This window comes from Chiloscyllium plagiosum, unplaced genomic scaffold (genome assembly GCF_037043375.1).
Source record: "Chiloscyllium plagiosum isolate Xiang-an unplaced genomic scaffold, Cpla_swu_hap1 HiC_scaffold_35, whole genome shotgun sequence".
In the NCBI taxonomy this organism is placed as follows: Eukaryota; Metazoa; Chordata; class Chondrichthyes; order Orectolobiformes; family Hemiscylliidae; genus Chiloscyllium; species Chiloscyllium plagiosum.
The window spans coordinates 16,535,756-16,545,015 of record NW_028270173.1 but is presented as its reverse complement, the minus strand read 5'-3'; the positions used below and the strand labels follow the sequence as shown (position 1 = coordinate 16,545,015).

The following is a 9,260-nucleotide window of genomic DNA, read 5'->3' as shown; positions in this document are numbered from 1 at the left end:
GCATTGGTGGTTCAGTGGTAGAATTCTCGCCTGCCACGCGGGAGGCCCGGGTTCGATTCCCGGCCAATGCATTGCCGCTCCCTTTATTTCGAATGCTGCACGGCATAACCGAGTTCAGCCCGATGCAAAGTCTGTTTCGCCTGGCTGCAGACTCACCGATGTCCTGCTGCGCGCGCGGTTAACAGACATGTGTTCACTCCTCGTGTGGGATCGGATAGAAATCTCCGCCCCACCCTGCGCTGCAGGCTCCATTTTTGAGCATTTTCATGACGGAATCCATAGGTTTCTGGAAACTAATGGCATTAAGTAAAATCGACATAGTGAGATGACCGGCCGTGATCCCAGAATGATGGGCCAGACTGCATACGCCGAATGAGATTAGAGTGGTGCTGGAAAAGCACTGCGGGGCAGGCAGCATCCGAGGACCAGCAAAATCGACCTCTCGGGCAGGAGTCCTTCATCAGGAAGGGTACTGTCATATATCCAAACATCTTCTGCTGCTTCATCAGTGACCTTCCTTCTGTCATATAGTCAGAAGTGTGCATTTTTGTTCACGATTGCATAATGATAGCACCACTGACAACTCCTCAGATACTGAAGCAGACCATACTAGGTTCAAATCCAGAAAGCCAATGCCCTCTGACGAACGCAATCGTCTTTCTTTGTGCTAGATGTGACTCCAACCAGTGGATAAACAAAGATTGTAAACCTACTCAGTTCTTCACAACAGAGCGTCATTGATGTTCTCGCATTCAATATCTTTGGATAATGAATGGCACAGACAGAGTCAATAGCCGGAGTCATAGTTTGAAGATATTAGGAGGAAAGTATCAAGGAGACGTCAGAGGTAGGATCTTTACGCAGAGAGTTGCGAATGCATGGAATGGGTTGCCAGCTGTGGTGGTGGAAGCAGAGTCATTGGGGTCATTTAAGGAACTGCTGGACGTGTACATGGAGAGCAGTGAGTTGAGGGTTGCGTAGGTTACATTACATTAGGATGAAACCTCGGCACAACATCGTGGGCCAAAGGGCCTGTTCTGTGCTGTACTTTTCTATGTTCTATGTTCTATTTGAGGCTGGATTGGAGAAATAGTTGGTATGTTTCCAAAACCAAGGGATGTGCAGGAAAGTGAAGTTGATCATTAACGATGGCATGCAGGCTTGATCTGTGGGCTCTTTCTATCACCATCTCTATGTTCTTGTGTTTATAAATATGAGTCGTGCTGATTGTGTGCACGTAACACGTTAATGTTATAATTCAAGTAGAACTCATTTGCTTTTTAAGAATAGCGTTCTCCACTTGGTCAGGAACCATCTAGGCAAACTATAATTTGCACGTAATAATTTTGAGCCTCGAATCCTAGTTGTATTATTTACTTTATATATTTTGAAATAAAAATCAGTGTTCAGATCAAATCAAACCAGTCAAACAAAGAGCACTTCATTGCGATTTTCCTACTTGGTTTCTCGCTATATCAGCAATGGAGAAAGTCAGGGCTGCAGATGCTGGAGATTGGAGTCAGTTTGCTGCACCACTGTGCAGAATATCAACAATACCGGTTAAGTTTTCTGCTGGAGTTCAAAGTGTAGTAAAGTTCTCGCGCGCGTTGTTCGCCGGCGCATTGGTGGTTCAGTGGTAGAATTCTCGCCTGCCACGCGGGAGGCCCGGGTTCGATTCCCGGCCAATGCATTGCCGCTCCCTTTATTTCGAATGCTGCACGGCATAACCGAGTTCAGCCCGATGCAAAGTCTGTTTCGCCTGGCTGCAGACTCACCGATGTCCTGCTGCGCGCGCGGTTAACAGACATGTGTTCACTCCTCGTGTGGGATCGGATAGAAATCTCCGCCCCACACTGCGCTGCAGGCTCCATTTTTGAGCATTTTCATGACGGAATCCATAAGTTTCTGGAAACTAATGGCATTAAGTAAAATCGACATAGTGAGATGACCGGCCGTGATCCCAGAATGATGTGCCAGACTGCATACGCCGAATGAGATTAGAGTGGTGCTGGAAAAGCACTGCGGGGCAGGCAGCATCCGAGGACCAGCAAAACCGACTTCTCGGGCAGGAGGCCTTCATCAGGAAGGGTACTGTCATATATCCAAACATCTTCTGCTGCTTCATCAGTGACCTTCCTTCTGTCATATAGTCAGAAGTGTGCATTTTTGTTCACGATTGCATAATGATAGCACCACTGACAACTCCTCAGATACTGAAGCAGACCATACTAGGTTCAAATCCAGAAAGCCAATGCCCTCTGACGAACGCAATCGTCTTTCTTTGTGCTAGATGTGACTCCAACCAGTGGATAAACAAAGATTGTAAACCTACTCAGTTCTTCACAACAGAGCGTCATTGATGTTCTCGCATTCAATATCTTTGAATAATGAGTGGCACAGACAGAGTCAATAGCCGGAGTCATAGTTTGAAGATATTAGGAGGAAAGTATCAAGGAGACGTCAGAGGTAGGATCTTTACGCAGAGAGTTGCGAATGCATGGAATGGGTTGCCAGCTGTGGTGGTGGAAGCAGAGTCATTGGGGTCATTTAAGGAACTGCTGGACGTGTACATGGAGAGCAGTGAGTTGAGGGTTGCGTAGGTTACATTACATTAGGATGAAACCTCGGCACAACATCGTGGGCCAAAGGGCCTGTTCTGTGCTGTACTTTTCTATGTTCTATGTTCTATTTGAGGCTGGATTGGAGAAATAGTTGGTATGTTTCCAAAACCAAGGGATGTGCAGGAAAGTGAAGTTGATCATTAACGATGGCATGCAGGCTTGATCTGTGGGCTCTTTCTATCACCATCTCTATGTTCTTGTGTTTATAAATATGAGTCGTGCTGATTGTGTGCACGTAACACGTTAATGTTATAATTCAAGTAGAACTCATTTCCTTTTTAAGAATAGCGTTCTCCACTTGGTCAGGAACCATCTAGGCAAACTATAATTTGCACGTAATAATTTTGAGCCTCGAATCCTAGTTGTATTATTTACTTTATATATTTTGAAATAAAAATCAGTGTTCAGATCAAATCAAACCAGTCAAACAAAGAGCGCTTCATTGCGATTTTCCTACTTGGTTTCTCGCTATATCAGCAATGGAGAAAGTCAGGGCTGCAGATGCTGGAGATTGGAGTCAGTTTGCTGCACCACTGTGCAGAATATCAACAATACCGGTTAAGTTTTCTGCTGGAGTTCAAAGTGTAGTAAAGTTCTCGCGCCCGTTGTCCACCGGCGCATTGGTGGTTCAGTGGTAGAATTCTCGCCTGCCACGCGGGAGGCCCGGGTTCGATTCCCGGCCAATGCATTGCCGCTCCCTTTATTTCGAATGCTGCACGGCATAACCGAGTTCAGCCCGATGCAAAGTCTGTTTCGCCTGGCTGCAGACTCACCGATGTCCTGCTGCGCGCGCGGTTAACAGACATGTGTTCACTCCTCGTGTGGGATCGGATAGAAATCTCCGCCCCACCCTGCGCTGCAGGCTCCATTTTTGAGCATTTTCATGACGGAATCCATAGGTTTCTGGAAACTAATGGCATTAAGTAAAATCGACATAGTGAGATGACCGGCCGTGATCCCAGAATGATGGGCCAGACTGCATACGCCGAATGAGATTAGAGTGGTGCTGGAAAAGCACTGCGGGGCAGGCAGCATCCGAGGACCAGCAAAATCGACCTCTCGGGCAGGAGTCCTTCATCAGGAAGGGTACTGTCATATATCCAAACATCTTCTGCTGCTTCATCAGTGACCTTCCTTCTGTCATATAGTCAGAAGTGTGCATTTTTGTTCACGATTGCATAATGATAGCACCACTGACAACTCCTCAGATACTGAAGCAGACCATACTAGGTTCAAATCCAGAAAGCCAATGCCCTCTGACGAACGCAATCGTCTTTCTTTGTGCTAGATGTGACTCCAACCAGTGGATAAACAAAGATTGTAAACCTACTCAGTTCTTCACAACAGAGCGTCATTGATGTTCTCGCATTCAATATCTTTGGATAATGAGTGGCACAGACAGAGTCAATAGCCGGAGTCATAGTTTGAAGATATTAGGAGGAAAGTATCAAGGAGACGTCAGAGGTAGGATCTTTACGCAGAGAGTTGCGAATGCATGGAATGGGTTGCCAGCTGTGGTGGTGGAAGCAGAGTCATTGGGGTCATTTAAGGAACTGCTGGACGTGTACATGGAGAGCAGTGAGTTGAGGGTTGCATAGGTTACATTACATTAGGATGAAACCTCGGCACAACATCGTGGGCCAAAGGGCCTGTTCTGTGCTGTACTTTTCTATGTTCTATGTTCTATTTGAGGCTGGATTGGAGAAATAGTTGGTATGTTTCCAAAACCAAGGGATGTGCAGGAAAGTGAAGTTGATCATTAACGATGGCATGCAGGCTTGATCTGTGGGCTCTTTCTATCACCATCTCTATGTTCTTGTGTTTATAAATATGAGTCGTGCTGATTGTGTGCACGTAACACGTTAATGTTATAATTCAAGTAGAACTCATTTGCTTTTTAAGAATAGCGTTCTCCACTTGGTCAGGAACCATCTAGGCAAACTATAATTTGCACGTAATAATTTTGAGCCTCGAATCCTAGTTGTATTATTTACTTTATATATTTTGAAATAAAAATCAGTGTTCAGATCAAATCAAACCAGTCAAACAAAGAGCACTTCATTGCGATTTTCCTACTTGGTTTCTCGCTATATCAGCAATGGAGAAAGTCAGGGCTGCAGATGCTGGAGATTGGAGTCAGTTTGCTGCACCACTGTGCAGAATATCAACAATACCGGTTAAGTTTTCTGCTGGAGTTCAAAGTGTAGTAAAGTTCTCGCGCACGTTGTCCGCCGGCGCATTGGTGGTTCAGTGGTAGAATTCTCGCCTGCCACGCGGGAGGCCCGGGTTCGATTCCCGGCCAATGCATTGCCGCTCCCTTTATTTCGAATGCTGCACGGCATAACCGAGTTCAGCCCGATGCAAAGTCTGTTTCGCCTGGCTGCAGACTCACCGATGTCCTGCTGCGCGCGCGGTTAACAGACATGTGTTCACTCCACGTGTGGGATCGGATAGAAATCTCCGCCCCACCCTGCGCTGCAGGCTCCATTTTTGAGCATTTTCATGACGGAATCCATAGGTTTCTGGAAACTAATGGCATTAAGTAAAATCGACATAGTGAGATGACCGGCCGTGATCCCAGAATGATGGGCCAGACTGCATACGCCGAATGAGATTAGAGTGGTGCTGGAAAAGCACTGCGGGGCAGGCAGCATCCGAGGACCAGCAAAATCGACCTCTCGGGCAGGAGTCCTTCATCAGGAAGGGTACTGTCATATATCCAAACATCTTCTGCTGCTTCATCAGTGACCTTCCTTCTGTCATATAGTCAGAAGTGTGCATTTTTGTTCACGATTGCATAATGATAGCACCACTGACAACTCCTCAGATACTGAAGCAGACCATACTAGGTTCAAATCCAGAAAGCCAATGCCCTCTGACGAACGCAATCGTCTTTCTTTGTGCTAGATGTGACTCCAACCAGTGGATAAACAAAGATTGTAAACCTACTCAGTTCTTCACAACAGAGCGTCATTGATGTTCTCGCATTCAATATCTTTGAATAATGAGTGGCACAGACAGAGTCAATAGCCGGAGTCATAGTTTGAAGATATTAGGAGGAAAGTATCAAGGAGACGTCAGAGGTAGGATCTTTACGCAGAGAGTTGCGAATGCATGGAATGGGTTGCCAGCTGTGGTGGTGGAAGCAGAGTCATTGGGGTCATTTAAGGAACTGCTGGACGTGTACATGGAGAGCAGTGAGTTGAGGGTTGCGTAGGTTACATTACATTAGGATGAAACCTCGGCACAACATCGTGGGCCAAAGGGCCTGTTCTGTGCTGTACTTTTCTATGTTCTATGTTCTATTTGAGGCTGGATTGGAGAAATAGTTGGTATGTTTCCAAAACCAAGGGATGTGCAGGAAAGTGAAGTTGATCATTAACGATGGCATGCAGGCTTGATCTGTGGGCTCTTTCTATCACCATCTCTATGTTCTTGTGTTTATAAATATGAGTCGTGCTGATTGTGTGCACGTAACACGTTAATGTTATAATTCAAGTAGAACTCATTTCCTTTTTAAGAATAGCGTTCTCCACTTGGTCAGGAACCATCTAGGCAAACTATAATTTGCACGTAATAATTTTGAGCCTCGAATCCTAGTTGTATTATTTACTTTATATATTTTGAAATAAAAATCAGTGTTCAGATCAAATCAAACCAGTCAAACAAAGAGCACTTCATTGCGATTTTCCTACTTGGTTTCTCGCTATATCAGCAATGGAGAAAGTCAGGGCTGCAGATGCTGGAGATTGGAGTCAGTTTGCTGCACCACTGTGCAGAATATCAACAATACCGGTTAAGTTTTCTGCTGGAGTTCAAAGTGTAGTAAAGTTCTCGCGCACGTTGTCTGCCGGCGCATTGGTGGTTCCGTGGTAGAATTCTCGCCTGCCACGCGGGAGGCCCGGGTTCGATTCCCGGCCAATGCATTGCCGCTCCCTTTATTTCGAATGCTGCACGGCATAACCGAGTTCAGCCCGATGCAAAGTCTGTTTCGCCTGGCTGCAGACTCACCGATGTCCTGCTGCGCGCGCGGTTAACAGACATGTGTTCACTCCTCGTGTGGGATCGGATAGAAATCTCCGCCCCACCCTGCGCTGCAGGCTCCATTTTTGAGCATTTTCATGACGGAATCCATAGGTTTCTGGAAACTAATGGCATTAAGTAAAATCGACATAGTGAGATGACCGGCCGTGATCCCAGAATGATGGGCCAGACTGCATACGCCGAATGAGATTAGAGTGGTGCTGGAAAAGCACTGCGGGGCAGGCAGCATCCGAGGACCAGCAAAATCGACCTCTCGGGCAGGAGTCCTTCATCAGGAAGGGTACTGTCATATATCCAAACATCTTCTGCTGCTTCATCAGTGACCTTCCTTCTGTCATATAGTCAGAAGTGTGCATTTTTGTTCACGATTGCATAATGATAGCACCACTGACAACTCCTCAGATACTGAAGCAGACCATACTAGGTTCAAATCCAGAAAGCCAATGCCCTCTGACGAACGCAATCGTCTTTCTTTGTGCTAGATGTGACTCCAACCAGTGGATAAACAAAGATTGTAAACCTACTCAGTTCTTCACAACAGAGCGTCATTGATGTTCTCGCATTCAATATCTTTGGATAATGAATGGCACAGACAGAGTCAATAGCCGGAGTCATAGTTTGAAGATATTAGGAGGAAAGTATCAAGGAGACGTCAGAGGTAGGATCTTTACGCAGAGAGTTGCGAATGCATGGAATGGGTTGCCAGCTGTGGTGGTGGAAGCAGAGTCATTGGGGTCATTTAAGGAACTGCTGGACGTGTACATGGAGAGCAGTGAGTTGAGGGTTGCGTAGGTTACATTACATTAGGATGAAACCTCGGCACAACATCGTGGGCCAAAGGGCCTGTTCTGTGCTGTACTTTTCTATGTTCTATGTTCTATTTGAGGCTGGATTGGAGAAATAGTTGGTATGTTTCCAAAACCAAGGGATGTGCAGGAAAGTGAAGTTGATCATTAACGATGGCATGCAGGCTTGATCTGTGGGCTCTTTCTATCACCATCTCTATGTTCTTGTGTTTATAAATATGAGTCGTGCTGATTGTGTGCACGTAACACGTTAATGTTATAATTCAAGTAGAACTCATTTCCTTTTTAAGAATAGCGTTCTCCACTTGGTCAGGAACCATCTAGGCAAACTATAATTTGCACGTAATAATTTTGAGCCTCGAATCCTAGTTGTATTATTTACTTTATATATTTTGAAATAAAAATCAGTGTTCAGATCAAATCAAACCAGTCAAACAAAGAGCACTTCATTGCGATTTTCCTACTTGGTTTCTCGCTATATCAGCAATGGAGAAAGTCAGGGCTGCAGATGCTGGAGATTGGAGTCAGTTTGCTGCACCACTGTGCAGAATATCAACAATACCGGTGAAGTTTTCTGCTGGAGTTCAAAGTGTAGTAAAGTTCTCGCGCATGTTGTCTGCCGGCGCATTGGTGGTTCAGTGGTAGAATTCTCGTCTGCCACGCGGGAGGCCCGGGTTCGATTCCCGGCCAATGCATTGCCGCTCCCTTTATTTCGAATGCTGCACGGCATAACCGAGTTCAGCCCGATGCAAAGTCTGTTTCGCCTGGCTGCAGACTCACCGATGTCCTGCTGCGCGCGCGGTTAACAGACATGTGTTCACTCCTCGTGTGGGATCGGATAGAAATCTCCGCCCCACCCTGCGCTGCAGGCTCCATTTTTGAGCATTTTCATGACGGAATCCATAGGTTTCTGGAAACTAATGGCATTAAGTAAAATCGACATAGTGAGATGACCGGCCGTGATCCCAGAATGATGGGCCAGACTGCATACGCCGAATGAGATTAGAGTGGTGCTGGAAAAGCACTGCGGGGCAGGCAGCATCCGAGGACCAGCAAAATCGACCTCTCGGGCAGGAGTCCTTCATCAGGAAGGGTACTGTCATATATCCAAACATCTTCTGCTGCTTCATCAGTGACCTTCCTTCTGTCATATAGTCAGAAGTGTGCATTTTTGTTCACGATTGCATAATGATAGCACCACTGACAACTCCTCAGATACTGAAGCAGACCATACTAGGTTCAAATCCAGAAAGCCAATGCCCTCTGACGAACGCAATCGTCTTTCTTTGTGCTAGATGTGACTCCAACCAGTGGATAAACAAAGATTGTAAACCTACTCAGTTCTTCACAACAGAGCGTCATTGATGTTCTCGCATTCAATATCTTTGAATAATGAGTGGCACAGACAGAGTCAATAACCGGAGTCATAGTTTGAAGATATTAGGAGGAAAGTATCAAGGAGACGTCAGAGGTAGGATCTTTACGCAGAGAGTTGCGAATGCATGGAATGGGTTGCCAGCTGTGGTGGTGGAAGCAGAGTCATTGGGGTCATTTAAGGAACTGCTGGACGTGTACATGGAGAGCAGTGAGTTGAGGGTTGCGTAGGTTACATTACATTAGGATGAAACCTCGGCACAACATCGTGGGCCAAAGGGCCTGTTCTGTGCTGTACTTTTCTATGTTCTATGTTCTATTTGAGGCTGGATTGGAGAAATAGTTGGTATGTTTCCAAAACCAAGGGATGTGCAGGAAAGTGAAGTTGATCATTAACGATGGCATGCAGGCTTGA

General features: G+C 45.9%; 5 non-coding genes across 5 annotated transcripts; all 5 read left to right on the top strand.

The window, feature by feature from the left end:
- trnag-gcc (transfer RNA glycine (anticodon GCC)) lies at window positions 1–71 on the top strand. The gene has a single exon. It is a non-coding gene; the product is annotated as a tRNA-Gly (tRNA).
- Window positions 72–1,619: 1,548 nt separating this feature from the next.
- trnag-gcc (transfer RNA glycine (anticodon GCC)) lies at window positions 1,620–1,690 on the top strand. Its single transcript has one exon. It is a non-coding gene; the product is annotated as a tRNA-Gly (tRNA).
- Window positions 1,691–3,238: 1,548 nt separating this feature from the next.
- Window positions 3,239–3,309, top strand: trnag-gcc (transfer RNA glycine (anticodon GCC)). Its single transcript has one exon. It is a non-coding gene; the product is annotated as a tRNA-Gly (tRNA).
- A 1,548-nt stretch (window positions 3,310–4,857) lies between these two features.
- trnag-gcc (transfer RNA glycine (anticodon GCC)) lies at window positions 4,858–4,928 on the top strand. The gene has a single exon. It is a non-coding gene; the product is annotated as a tRNA-Gly (tRNA).
- A 3,167-nt stretch (window positions 4,929–8,095) lies between these two features.
- trnag-gcc (transfer RNA glycine (anticodon GCC)) lies at window positions 8,096–8,166 on the top strand. The gene has a single exon. It is a non-coding gene; the product is annotated as a tRNA-Gly (tRNA).
- Window positions 8,167–9,260: the final 1,094 nt, after the last annotated feature.